Source organism: Pezoporus occidentalis, unplaced genomic scaffold (genome assembly GCF_034315485.1).
Source record: "Pezoporus occidentalis ecotype Australia unplaced genomic scaffold, CSIRO_AGI_Poc_V1 ctg8, whole genome shotgun sequence".
Classification (NCBI taxonomy): Eukaryota; Metazoa; Chordata; class Aves; order Psittaciformes; family Psittacidae; genus Pezoporus; species Pezoporus occidentalis.
In genome coordinates, this window is record NW_026916158.1 from 128,798 (window position 1) to 143,314 (window position 14,517).

Consider the following 14,517-nt stretch of genomic DNA (forward strand, 5'->3'; position numbering starts at 1 on the left):
TGTCAGACTAGACCAGTATCTATCTTTGATAAGATAAGACTAGACCAGTATCTATCTTTGATAAGATAAGACTAGACCAGTATCTATCTTTGATAAGATAACTGTTTTGCTAGACAAGGTTGAAATAACAGATCAAACATACATTTAGGTTTAAGTAAAGCATATTATGTGTATTGCCTCATGGTAAAATATTCAAGAGACAAAATGCAGTAGTGTGAATTAGAAGATAAGAAATTATTTTTCTGTTTAGCCAGCTTGGGTCATCTTAAAAAGGGTGTTTAAGAATGGAGAGAGGCTGTACGGTGTGTGCCTCAGGCCCCAGTCTTGGGAACAGATAGCTGTCAATCTTTTGGCCTGTTTACAAATGTCTGTGTTGTTTTTTGTTTCTTAGTATTTGTGTTCATATACTTATGCAGTGGTCAAAAAGAAGCATCTTTCATGTGCCTTACAGCAATAATAAGAGCAGCTAGGCAGATGTCCAACATATATAATACTATTAGGGATTCTCTAGAACTTACCCTTCTGAACTTTCCTGCTGTTTTTGATTTTTGCTCTCTTCTGTAAGAATGGATGTACAGTATATGAAGTTAACAGGCTTCCACATATTGCTTTATGGCTCATGGAGAAGATTCATTAATCTTAGTTAATGTGGGTTTATATATGCACCACCTAGGTTTTATGCAGCAATTTTCTTCCAAATGTCTGAACTTCCCTACTTGATACTTTTTGTAGGGTTGTGTACAAGATACTTTATTTGGACCTATGAGAAAATCTATGAAAATTCTCAACTTTGGTCATTCACTTGTGTCCTAAGGAACAAAGTAATGAGTTGCTGTATAATGCCCAATTTGGTTTTTCATCCTTTTTACTTGCTGACTCCTGAATTAATCCAAGCAAGTTTGTTTAGGTTAATGGTATTGCAGATGAGTAGATCCAATTCATTACACACAGCATATGAATCTGTCATCTGAACATATTTTCCTTTTAAATGCAGTTTTAGGTTAAGACTGCTGAAGAGGTACACTGCCTTATTTTACCTTTGCTTTGCAAATACTTTTACAGGGTGTGCAAGGAAAGATTTACCAGTTATTATGTGTTTCTTTTTTTTTTTTTCCTACTAGGACAAAGGTGAAAATGGGAAAATTAATTGCTGATCAGCAATTGTAAATGATAAATTCCAGAAAAAGTGTTTAAAAGAATTTAAATTAAAAGGCCTGACCTCTAAAATTCAAACTTTTGCCAGCCAAGTTACTGTTCAGTGATGCTGTCTAGCAAGAGGAGAAACGGATTTCTCAAAAATCTGTAGGCTGTTCTCCATAATCATATGTTGGAGGCTTTCACCATTTTATAAAGTAATTGAAAAGAACACTGGAATAATACTAGAAACTGTGTCTAGAAACTGTTGTGTTAAACTATTGGAGCTCGTTACTGGACCCTGTGCTAATACTATGAGCCATGATGATATTATTGATTTTGGTGTTGGGTGCTAAACAGTTTGGTGAACTTGCGTAATTTCAAAGATGCTCTGTCTGCCACATTGGTCTCTGTTTAGTGGTAAAGTCAGTCATCTCATAAAACACTTGGAAATATATGGGTAAAAAAATCGCCATATATAATTCATAGTTACCCTTTTTGAACAGTATTCATGGAGGAATTCAAGGGCTGAGCAGGGAACTGAGCCCTTGTTGCTGCTGAATGCACTTGTTCCAAGACGGATCTGAGTACAGGAGCTGGATGTAGTTCTGGGCAACCTGATCTAGTTGAAGATGTTCCTGTCATTGCAGGGGGATTGGAATAAATGACCTTTGAAGGTCCCTTCCAACCCAAACTATTCTATGATTCTATAATAGGAAGGTGTTGATAGTGTATTGTAATAATGCATGAATATCCTTTGCTGTGTTTGTAAATATTAGTAAGCATAAAATTGTTACACTTCCTCTCTGTATAATTTCCTCCTTGATTTTTTTATTTCTAGTTATTTCTCTCATAGTATTAAGCTGATTATCACTTACAATAAAGCTGTTTGACAATGTGAGAAAGGTGCCTGAGAAGTGCATGTTTCCACTCCTGTCACTCTGGGTCACTGAGGTATTCTCCTGTAAACCTTGTCAGGTGAGCAAACTGAAAGTAGCCCATGACATATTAAGTGGAAGGAATTTAAGACACAGAAAGGTTTAATATCAAAGCACTCTTTTGACTTCACCATTTTGACAAAGTCTTGAAATGTTATCTTACCTTGAGGCAAGCAGAGGGCTTTTTTCCTGAAAGAATGACAGCAGATTATCTTTTATGGCTGCAATAACTTTATCTGAATGGGTGAATTGGACTCCTGTGTTTTTTTAAGGATGAGACAGAACTTTGAACAGACCTAGCATCATTTTAAAATGCTGTTTGTCAGGTAGTTTAAGTTGCCTGCATCTCAATTATATCACTGACAAATCCTAGATGAATCATTTGGTTTTTAGCCATAACCTGCTGAGCTACATCAGCTTCAAATTCTGCCCCTCACATCAACAAAGTACCAAAAATACTCCTTAGATTCCTTTATGAATTGAGGCTGAAAGTCCCAACTCCCAGGCAGTATCTGTGGCCCTGATGTATGAAGTCATTCTGGTTTACTCTACATTACATGGTCTTTACCTGCAGAGTTTGACTTTAAGTTAAGATCTAGCAATAGGTCACTCTGTGTGTGTGTGTGTATGTCTGATAGCATTATGGGATGGCCCAACAAAATGCAAAAAACTCAAATACACAATACCAATACTATCTGATTTTCTTATTGGTTGTTTAGTGCTACCTAAAAGCATCCCACTCAGACTGGGTAGTGTGTTATAATCTAAATAGTGCTATAAAACACTTGAAGTTTTACTTCATGGTACCCTTGTGAAAATAGGAAAGTAGTTAAACAGGTACATTATTTCAGCTCATAAAAATTTTCCATTTTAAATTCTTTTCTTCCTCTTTCCCTTCTCTCCCCTCTCTCTTCTCCTCCCTCCCCCATTCCTCTTTCCCTCTGTTGCTAAGGAATGATTGTTTTAGGAAGACCTGTGGTTCACTTTCCTCTCTTCTCCAGTTCTGAGTCTGCACTAATCATCTTTGTCTCTGAGATGCCAAGATAAACTATTGTACATATGCATTTGAACTTGCACAGTATAAGTTATACAAGCATGGAGGGATTAGGAGGTAATAATGAGGGATGAGGAATAGTGTAACTGGATGAATTTTGCATCTGGGTGTCTGTCAGGCAAGCTAGATGGAGGGACTGGGGAAGGAAGCTTACCAAATTAGTTGTTTTACACTCACTCCTTCAATACCCAAACTATTCTGCTGTCATATGCTGTCTGATAACTTCCTGCTATATCTTTACCTGTATCTCTTTATGGCATTTTTTCTTGCATGTTATTGCCCTGTAGGGTGTGTGGGAGATCTGTTTGGCTTCTGTACAGTATTGAGCGCAGTAGAGCCTCTAGTTTATTACTGAAGGTTCTAAAAACAAATAGTACAGAAATAATGATTAAAGAAATTAACGTATGATTTTGTATTTATATTGTACAGAAGTTGTCTATCGTGATGTTTATACACACACTCTCCTTCATACCCCACCCCCCAAACTTTAGGTATAAAATGAGATTGAAAATTAAAATAGTGCCCATTCATATGATTTTAATTATTCATTTAAAGACCATAATTAAAACTAGAGAAAGTTAACAAAAAGCTTATTCAAACCCTAAGAAATAATAAATAGCAATAAACCCCATATTGTTTATTTTGTTGTCTTTCAGCTTGCTTTTATTCAGTACTGTTTTACCCAATGCAGGACTGATTTCTTCAGAATTAGTTTCCCTTTGGCTTTAATGCACTCATTTCTACTGCTGAATATTATCAGATCCTAAAACAGACTACAGTGAATGATAGAATGTTCCTGTCAATCACAGCTGCTTATGTGAGGGTTTTTTTTGGCCTGGAAATTGAAAATTCCGTAATAGTGTTGTGTTGGAACTTAGGTATTTCTTCACAAGGGCCAAATCATGTTCTCTTCCTCCTTGCCCCTCTGTATGCTTTGTACCTGTGACCAGCTAGAGTGGTTATTCTGTCATGCAAAGTGTTGGGGTGTTCATTTCACCCTGTGAAATGTGAGGAATACAGTGGTAGGAAGATGTTAGCTGAGCTCAGGAACTAGCTGTGTTAATCAGCTATTATTAAGCACTGTAGCAACACAATTGGTGCAGCAGTTGCTGAAAGGTGAAGCTATTGCTGCTCTACAAGACACAAAGGAAGATTCTGACCCACTGCACACAGCTGCTTTTCCTAGGTTTTGCAGGTTACTGCTTGCTTCCTCTCTACCTGCCCCACTCCCAGGAGATGTTAGAATAATATAACATTCAGATATCTGTCCCCAGACTAACAACTGTTATGAATAATTCATAATTTTCTTAGCAAGGCTTGTGTTTACAAGGGTGACAAAACTTTAAATCATATGCAAAATTTAATGAAAACTGGGAAAGAACAAAAGGAAACGTGGTTTTATAAAGTGATGGTAGAAAATTAATTTGTACAAAAGAAACTAAAATAAAATGGAGTTGTGAAGTACAGAAAAAATCCTCACACTAAATCCATAATTTTCTTGATCTGTGTGACAGAGCTGCTTAAGGACTGTATTCTTTTTTTTATTACTCAATCTCAGTGTTTGTGGATAGCATAATATTAAAGTCTGATTTCTGTCTAACTAAAGTATTGATCTCAGCTTCTTCAGAACTGCATTCTTTTTTCAAGCTGTTTCATGCACCTTCTGTTGTATATTTGATGAAGTAGGTTGTGTCATAGACTTTGTGGAAAATTTGGTTTAAATCGATAAAAGCATCACATAAGCCAAGCTGTCATATGGCTTCTAGCACAGCGCATAGTCTTGGTGCTTAGGAAGTCTCAGGGAATTAACAAGCAGGATTCAAAAAATTGTAGCCAGGGGAAAACAAACAGATTTCAGACTCCCTTCCCTGTTTGCATTTCTGAGTAAATGGAACATCTTGGGAAAATAAGTAAGCAGAGAACCTCTATGTGTTAATGAAAGTGTGATAACACATTAGACTAGCTGAGTGCAATACTTTTTCACAAGAGTGTAGGCTGGTGCTGGATGCACGTGAGCTGTGCCTAACAAATAAGAAGTCTTGGCAACTGTCATGGTCTAGAGACAGAAGATGGCTACTGATAAACACATCACAGCCTTTGTCAAGTGAGAATGCCTTAGTGTCACAGGCAGAGTTCACTCTACTCCTTTCTTTGGAGCACTGATATTTGCTTTTTTAAATAATTTCTTAAAATGGAGTAAACACCTTCCTTATTTGCAACCAACATGATCAAATGACACCTAGTCTCAGAAGCATTTAAAAACATTCTCAATCTGGGTAATTAAACTTCATTTATATGATTAAAAGATTAATGAAGTAGCTTTGCTTACAGGCACAGAGAGATTGCAAAAATATTACCTAAACCACAGGATTAGTCTCAGGTTTTGATTCTAAGGATTTAATCTATGTAACTATTCATATGAAACATCTTGCAAAACAGGTGTAAAAAGTTGTCCAGTTTGTTTCAGCGAGAAACTTTTGGAGTCCTGTTGACATTAGAGTTTTTGATGAAGGCATACCATGCTGATGGTGAAAACACAGAATCCCCATATTGTATGTGTGCACAGATGAATCTATCCAAACCAGGAGCTAGTGCAAAACAGATGTTACCTTCAAAAAATTAATTGTTTTTAAAGCTTATTTAAACTGTTAGTGTTATTAAATGTTGGCATCTCTTCAAAGAACTACTAAAATGCTCAGACTTCGCTGGTTTGCTACTTAATTTGTTAGTTTAGCGCATATTTATATTCAGAGCTGTACTACTGAAACTTAAATAATTCAATCATAAATAAGGTATGTTGAGTGTCTACTGCACTACAGGTGGCCACTCAAGGTTTTGCACTGGTTTAAATAGTTCAAGTTTTAAAATATCACCCTTGAGCCAGCATGACTTTGAGTAAAGATTGGATATAAGTTCTCCAACCTGTTTAACTGGGAACAGGAGAAGAGACATTTTTCATACATAAAGCTAGCAGGCCAGCAGTCATATAAAACAAACTGCCAGCTGAAAATAGTCAGCAAGCTTATGCAACACAGTCCTCCAAAGATGGATTGCTTCCCTTTTATCCTGTCTAGCCAGTGTGATTGGGCAGGACTCTTTTCTGAAACAGGAATACTCTGTGCCACTGCCTGGGCTGGAAATCTCTCTTTTGAGCACAGAAAAGGAAGTAACTGATTTTCAGAATCAATCGTCAACCAAGTAAGTGGTAGATAATAATTATTAAAAAAAGTTAATCAAGATTTACTTGTAGTTATGAATCTGTTTTGTTATAACAGGTCAAGAGATTCAGTTCTATAGTCCTTGCTGATCATCTGCTTTCTCACCAAACCCTGATACGCCTCATTTGTGAAGGTGCCGCTTAATGTCACAGGAGCTACAGAACTGCACCTGCTGATAGTCCTTATGAAAATTATTTCTGAAACTGATTCTTTGGGTACTTAGGTGTTGTAACACTGAGCACTGCCCCTAGGATTCCAAACTGCCTGCTGGAATTGTGAGGTTTGGGCTCTATAATAACAAGACTTAGGCATAAAGACACTTTAGAGCCCAGATGAGTGAGCATCCACTGCAGTTGCAGAGAATGAGATGCTGAAGGAGGTAGGAAGTACCTCTGCTCTTGCAGGCTCTCCATCAGGAGATCTCTGCCTTTTCTTGGGATCTTGAACTGGAATCTGGTATTAGACATCCTCTGTGAAAATAATACCTCATCTTCATATATCCAGACACCTAATGGCCTGGGGGCTGGGGCACGTTCAAAAGACTTGGTTCAGATTTACTCTGAATGATTCAGAGTTGGAAACTGAACCACAGCCAGGCCTATGTGGCATATTGTGATTGATCTTCTGGTGTGTCCCATCTGTTAATAGCAGCATAGTAGTACTACATTTGGGCATGGACCTGAGCCTCAGTTTTCCCCACATAAGGCACAGACAGGCTTTAGAGTCCATTTTTCTCTCTGCCTCATGGAGTACTTAATTCCTAGGAAAAGTTATGTAGTTGTAATGGAAGAAATGGATATCTGCACCTGAAGGGATTTCCAGAATTTTTTAAGAAAATCAGATATAGTCTCTGATGCAAACCTGTTGTTCTTTGTATTTTACATAGCCAGTAAGCTCTGCTGGGATGGGGAAAAGCTGCACACAAATGGTATTGCCCTCTTCTGAGGACACCTAAAGAATAGGAGCAGGCTGGCAATGTAGGCAGGGGATGCCAGTTTTGTGACTTGCACTCTAGGATGACAGCAGCAGTTAAGTTGCATGCTTTGTCCACTGGTAGAAATACAGACATTTGGGGCAGAAATTTAGCCACCACAAAATGTAGTTGCTTCTGGGGATAGCTTAAATGAAGAATACAATATCTGCCATTTAGGTTGATCAGCATATACCAAAGTTTGGAAACTTCTAAGTTGTTTTGGACACTTTTTGGGGAGCTATAGGACTCTGAAGACATTCAGTTGAGTATACTAAAAGTGTATTCTTGAATTTAGTGGTTTTGTTTCTTTCGGCTTATGCTCTAATTAATGCTATAGTTATATGAAAAAAGATTAGAGCCCTAAATATATCAGGAGCATACTGTATGTTTTAGCTCAGCACTGCAACCGTTTCAGAAAATTATTTACACAGAGAAACACAATAATAGTAGTAACTCATGTGAGATCTCTATGCAAATCAAGTCGGCATATACTAGAAAGCAGCAAGTAATTGATATACTTGGGTGACAGGCTAAAGAGGAAAGAGAAAAGACGTTCTTAACTGTGAGGGTGGCGAACCACTGGAACAGGTTGCCCAAGGAAGTGGTAAATGCTCCATCCCTAGCAGTGCTCAAGGACAGGCTGGACAGAGCCTTGGGCAACATGGTCTAGTGTGAGGCATCCCTGCCTGTAGCAGTGGGGTTGGAACTAGCTGATCTTAAGGTCCTTTCCAACCCAAACCATTCTATGAATCTATGAAATGTAAAAATTATTGTTAGAAAGTCTGTTTAGGACATGTGCCTGCAAAGTGGCAGAATAATTTATGGAATTTCATTTACACTATTTAGCCAAGAAGAATATTTACTGTGAAAAATGTTACCTATTTTTTAACTTTGGATTGGTCCTCTCTGCTTTCAAATGCAGCACAGTCCAGTGCTGAGATATGCACTAATGTCTGCAGGCTTAGATGCTTATCCAAAAGTTTATTGTCTACTCACACTAAGGATTTCCTGTACTGAAAAATACAGGTGTGTGGGGCATAGTATTTTCTAATAAAGTGGGCCCTCTTCCAACATTATAACTGTTTCTATTTTGTATCCAGATAGACACATCCTTTGTGTTTGAACACTAAAAAAAGCCTCCTTTGCTTGGGACTTTGCTCCCGCCTGGCCAGTGCTATGGAAAGATGACCATCCTAAGTGGATAAAGCCCCTGAGAAAAGCAGGAAAGGAGACAGCTGGATAGTGTGAGAGACATTCAGTGTGACCACACAGAGAAGGGGGGAGGTCTATACAACTGTAATTTCCTTCCTTGGTCTCTTTGTTAGACTGGGATTCATGTAATATTACTTATTTCACTGCTGAATTGAGCTAGGTCAATTTATGTGTATGGTCAGGTCACCATTTTAGTCGCTCATAGATAAAGCAAATATCCTGTAATCTCAACTGAATGCCGTCCCTGCTTGTCTTTTGCCTTTTTATAGCATCTGTTCCAGATATCTTTCTCTTCCCCGTGACTCACTTTTTAATATACAAGTAGTAACTCGTCTTCCCCCTCCCCATCAGTGTAATCATGGATTACATGGCAAATTTCTTGTGTAGTATTGGGTATAGGTTGTTTTTTCTAGATCAGTTATAATTTACTCTAGCTTTTAGAAAAGCAATAATTAATGGCACTGCTTGATATCTTGCCAAAGAACAGCAGGAAACATTCAAGTTTCTACTCTCAAACCTAAACATCCTCTTTAGTTGTGACCTGAAATATGTTTAACCCATCGACTGCTCTGCTGAAAGCGCATCCTCCGCTGAGGAAAAAATTCCTTAGTGTTGTTTGATAGTTACTACAGGATAAGTGAAGCCTGGAGATCTATCTTGTTTTTCATTCTAGCTTGGATTTGTTATCAGGCATTATGTTTAATACTAGGGACTGAACAGACTGTGCCTTACTCAGTATAAAATTTTTGTCTGTATTATGCATTTATCATGTAATTCAATGATGTTTGAGACACATTCTGGCTGTCCTGTGAGGAACAATTAAATACTCCTATTCAGTAGAGATATTAAATTAGTACTGGTAGAGTTAACTTTCTTCTTGGTACAGTGCTGTGTTTTGGCTTTAGTCTGAGAATATGAATAACACAGATGTTTTAGTTGTTCATTACTCCTATTATTTTTTTTCCAGTTACTTTGTTCTTATCTCAACCCACGGGTTTTACTTTTTTCCTATTCTCCTCTCCATCTCACCCAGAGGAGGGGGTGAGCAAGCGGCTGCATCTACTTAGCTGGCAATCAAAGTTAAGCCAAGCTTAAACCACAGCAAGTAGTTTATCTGCATCTTCATTAAAAAAATAGTGTTACTGTTCTTCCTGCTTGTTTATATATAACCTGAACTCCTGTTTTAGTTTGAACCCATTCCCCCTTGTCCTATCACTACAGTCCCTAATGAAGAGTCCATCCGCAGCATCCCTATAGGTCCCCTTCAGATACTGGAAGGCTGCTATGAGGTCTCCACGCAGCCTTCTCTTCTCCAGGCTGAACAGCCCCAACTTTCTCAGCCTGTCTTCATACGGGAGGTGCTCCAGTCCCCTGAACATCCTCGTGGCCCTCCTCTGGACTTGTTCCAACAGTTCCATGTCCTTATGTTGAGGACACCAGAACTGCACACAATACTCCAAGTGAGGTCTCATGAGAGCAGAGTAGAGGGGCAGGATCACCTCCTTTGACCCGCTGGTCATGCTCCTTTTGATGCAGCCCAAGATACAGCTGGTTTTCTGGGCTGCAAGCGCGCACTGATGGCTCATGTTTGGTTTCTCGTCAACCAACAAAAAGAATGGAAAATGATTTTTTGATACTTCATGTGGAATGATACCTCTTACCCATCCTGTTGTGAAGTTCATGATATGCATGTCTTTCACACCTATCAAAATAACAGAAGCTCATTCATCTGTATATGACAGATATTACTGCAGCTACAGACATGCCATCGTAGTATGGTGTAAGGTCACAGTGTCTTTAAACTTAAAAGAAAAACAAGCTTCTCTTCAAGAAAGTTTTCTTAATCTGGTAAATTTTACTCCATCAACATTGCTGATGGCAGTTTGTTTTAGATTGGCAGTATTATCAGCTTCCCGGAAATATGACAAAAGGGCAGATGAGGAAGACATCACTTAACTCTGAGATTCTCATCATAATCTTTGATGGAATTCAGAGCCACACCAGAAATTTCAAGATAAGATAACTAAATCTAGCCTACAATAAAGATAGCTGAAGGTCACACATCATAGGTATATCACCCTACTGGTAAACACAGTTGTTTTGAGACAAGACACAAAGAAGGCAAAATTGAGAAAAATTTCATAAAATGGGGATTAAAAAAAGAGCTAATTATATAGGGCTGTGCCATGTTCTTTAGAATTTCTTGTAAGTGTTGGGATGCTAGTTAAGAGCCAGGGCTTGGATCTATTCCGTTAATCTATGAAGCCTCTATGTGGCAGCCTGATATGTGAAATAAATCAGAGTCTGAGTGGTGCTCTGCATAAGCTTCAGTCTGTTTGAAAACTTGTCATCTAGTAAAGACAAAGCATAGTTAATATTTTTAGTCACCTGAACAACGCAAGAAGGTGAATTCTTAGTCCCATTTTTACCAACTGTGGTACTTTAGAGCTATTTCCCCAAATTAGATTACTGCAAAGATAAATAATGTCACCTGAGAAGAGATGAAGAAATGAACAGTACTTCTCAAATAACCATATGGGCTCATTTGGGTTTTCCAGGAATATTGAAGGTTGGCACTCCGGCTGCAGAAACTAGTGAATCATTCCCCTCAGAAAACACATACATCATTTTTTCTCCCTTACAGGGAAAGAAGACTGAGAAGAAAAATGTAATAATAATCCATGGAAATGAAAAAGAGGTCTAACATGAATTTTCAAACAGTAAATGAAATAATCAATTTTTGGGGAGTCTGTATATTTTTAGTTACTGTAAGATGCTCCTTTTATATCATATAAAAATGTATTTTGTGTTTGCAGGGGACAAGAAAATAAAAATATAGATCTTTTAATGTTAGTGAGTGTGTGCATTTTGGAAAGGAAAGACGCTATTAGACTTTTCTCCAGTAGGAAGTCCTCTGAAACCATCAGGCTCCCACATACAAGTAGGTCAAGGAAGACTTCTTTCAAAATTTGTAGTTTTTAAGCTTCAAATAAGAATATTCCTTATTTTTATGTCAAAAAGGCCATATTAAACCTGACCTCAAGTTTATGTACAGTTTTTCTTGACCTTTATTTAGAATCCCTTCTGCTAGAAAACTGCCTTTTGTTGTCACTTAAAATACACTTTGCTGTCAACACTAGTCAGTATTCAAAGAGAAAAGCTTTCAATCCAGCACAGAGGTACAGTGGAATCCTGACTTCACTGAAGGCAGTGGAAATGTTTCCACCTATTGTGGCGCTAAGATTTTTTTTCCACCTGCTTTATTATATCAACTGCTTTCATTATTTTCTCCCCCCTCTATTTTTTTCTCTGGACTACAAAGAAAAAACCCTTCTTTTGACAGAGCAGCATGTGTATTTGTATATAGAGAAACATTCAGTTCTGCATTTATGCAGTGACAGTTACATTTTTGTAACTGTGGCATTTTCATCACTCTCATCTTTATGAAAGAAATGTGTTTTTTTGTTTTTTTTTGCTTCTCTTCAGTTGCATAACATTTGCACAAAAGCAGGATTGTCAAACATGCTTCTTGTTCTGTTATTTCTTCTAAATATCAGCCTACATTTTTGTAACAAGAACAGTGACCCTGCCTGCAGACAGCATGCTGATAGCATAAGAACTGCTCACTAGTGAGTTTTGTGGCTTGTTTCTCTCATGATGCCAGATTTGATGAGAAAGTTTTGATAAGTGCTGGAACAATAGCAAAATAGTGATCTATCAAGTTATTGTTTTCTTTTTCACTGTTTTTAAACACTCTAGGTTTTTTCTCCAGACTGTATACTATAACACAATTTTTTCCATCTCTTGGCAAGTACTTTTGTATCCACAGCTTGTGAAAATAAAATCATAAGAAGTGTAAATAATCTTTGAATGCAAAGGCACAAATTATTGTTACTGCATCTGAAGAAAGGGATATCTGGGTCAACAACTCACACCTTAACTCCTGTGTGTTGCGGTTTATTCAGCTGCAAAAAGGGAATAGAAATACTTTTATCATAGGTTATTTTGAAAGCATAAACTTTGTAAGGTGCTTTGAGACCTGTGCTGATGTGCTACTGATACGTGTATTACAGATCTTTGGTTTGAAAATTGGGACCCCAAAAAGCCCAAATCTGCGTGTATTAAACTGGGTCGAAAAGCTGCCCTTGACTTCAGTGGTGCTGATCATGGCCAATGGAACTTCTGTGAAGTTACACAGTGAAACTGTTGTGAACCTGGGAACAGAAGCCTAAGATCCTTTAATTTGCAAACTTCTGTCATATACTTAAGTAGATGGTAAAGTAGGGGCTTCCTGATACTCTTCTTAAAACTTCAGCGGGTTTCTAATTCAGATATTCTTGAAGATTTTGCATATTTTGTGAAATCTACTTCCTAAAACTAGAGAATTTTTTAAGGGGAGAAAAACAAATATCATAGAAGCTGTGCAATAACATTGTTTTTTATGTCCAAGCAGTATTAACAAAATTAAGATACGTAGCAGCGGCATGAAAACAAACTTGAATGCTGTTTTGGCATGTGCATCTCATGGAAGGGTTTCTAATTAGTGAAAATGCCAGTCCTTACACAAAGTGATTCATTCTCAGGAGTAGATGGTATCTACCAGTGCCACATGGCACAGAATCAGTGGTGTGGGAACTGGTCATAACCAATAAGGTATTTGGGAAATATTTCAGCCTTTTAAAATATGCCTCCCACAGAAAAAAATTGTACTTTTACCCAGTTTTCATCTTAGAAAAGGAAGAGCTGCTTTTAGGGGAACACTGGAGTAAAGAAAAATAAATTTTGAAGGAAAAAAAATGTAGGTATCCATATTCTTAATTCTGGTAAGAAAAGAAAAACTGCTTCACTCACTCCAAGCTCATGTAGTGGTGCTAGAGAAAGAACACCAGTTACCGGGGCAGTGATTTGGTGTGAGCACTCCAAGTGCTCAGTTGTTTCCTGACAGATAGAGTAGGTTGGTTTTACTAAAGCCCTGCACTGGGGAGTGGGGTGGTGCTGCATCTGGAGACACAGTCACAGGGCACAGCTGCTGGCATTTCACTAGCTTCACATGCTGTCCTGAGAAGGGGGGGAAAAGGGAGTGGGTGAGCTGTACCTCTGTTCTGTCCCTTTCTTCTTAGGTATTTCCCTAAATGTTCCCCTGTGCCCTCAGCAGTGGGGATATACCTTATCGTACCTTACTATGTATGCATCTTATGAAAATCATGTAGTCTTCTGCCCATTCTCATTTCCCCAGGCTAGAGACTTACCTCAGTACCTGAAAGGCTGTCAGTTTTCTGAGCCAGGACATTGTTTTGCTTGTGAAATGCCAAAGCTTATTCTTACCCTCTAGGTTCAATGATATACTTAGTACTTCTGTCAGAGGTGCAACTGCAGCTTCTGCTAGCTGTTACGTTAGCTAGGTTGGGCTCTGACAGCAGTGCAGGAGCAGCATGGCTTAGCATGGGCTAATTGTTAGGGAATGTACTCAGCTTTCACAACAGGCATTGCACTGCTACAAGCAGAGGCAAGAGCTGTCACAGTCATTAGTCAGATCTAGTAAGATACAGAACATGCTCTCATCTGGAGATGTCAGAAACAAAGAGCAAGTTATGTTTCATGAACAGGACGTTATCAAATGCTTATGAAAACCAGAAAATAGGCTTCCATTCACACAAGACTATCAATTTGCTTTCTCCAGTGACTGCTAGTCACAGCCTGTTGGTAATATAGGCTACAATTTCCTAAGCAGCGGCTGTGCTGACAGTATATCTAAATGAAGAAACAGGAAACCTTGAGACTTTCACTTGAACTGTGAAGAATAACATCTTTTAAAAGTTTCTAAACAAAATCTAAGCTATTAAATGTTTTGTGGCAATGAAGTGCTGATTCGCAAATGGAGAACAGCTTGGTGCTTTTGTTGGGAAAAAACAAAAAGCAAGGCTGCTTTGGAGTTTCACAGACTACCGAGAGGCAATTTTGTTAATGGAGCAGTGGGCAGCACTTCTC

General features: G+C 38.2%; 1 protein-coding gene across 5 annotated transcripts in view; it reads right to left on the reverse strand.

Annotated features, from left to right (window-relative positions):
- The window catches only part of SLC9A9 (solute carrier family 9 member A9), a 196,923-nt gene that overhangs the window by 19,645 nt on the left and 162,761 nt on the right, over positions 1-14,517 (reverse strand). The gene's annotated exons all lie outside the window — the stretch shown is intronic.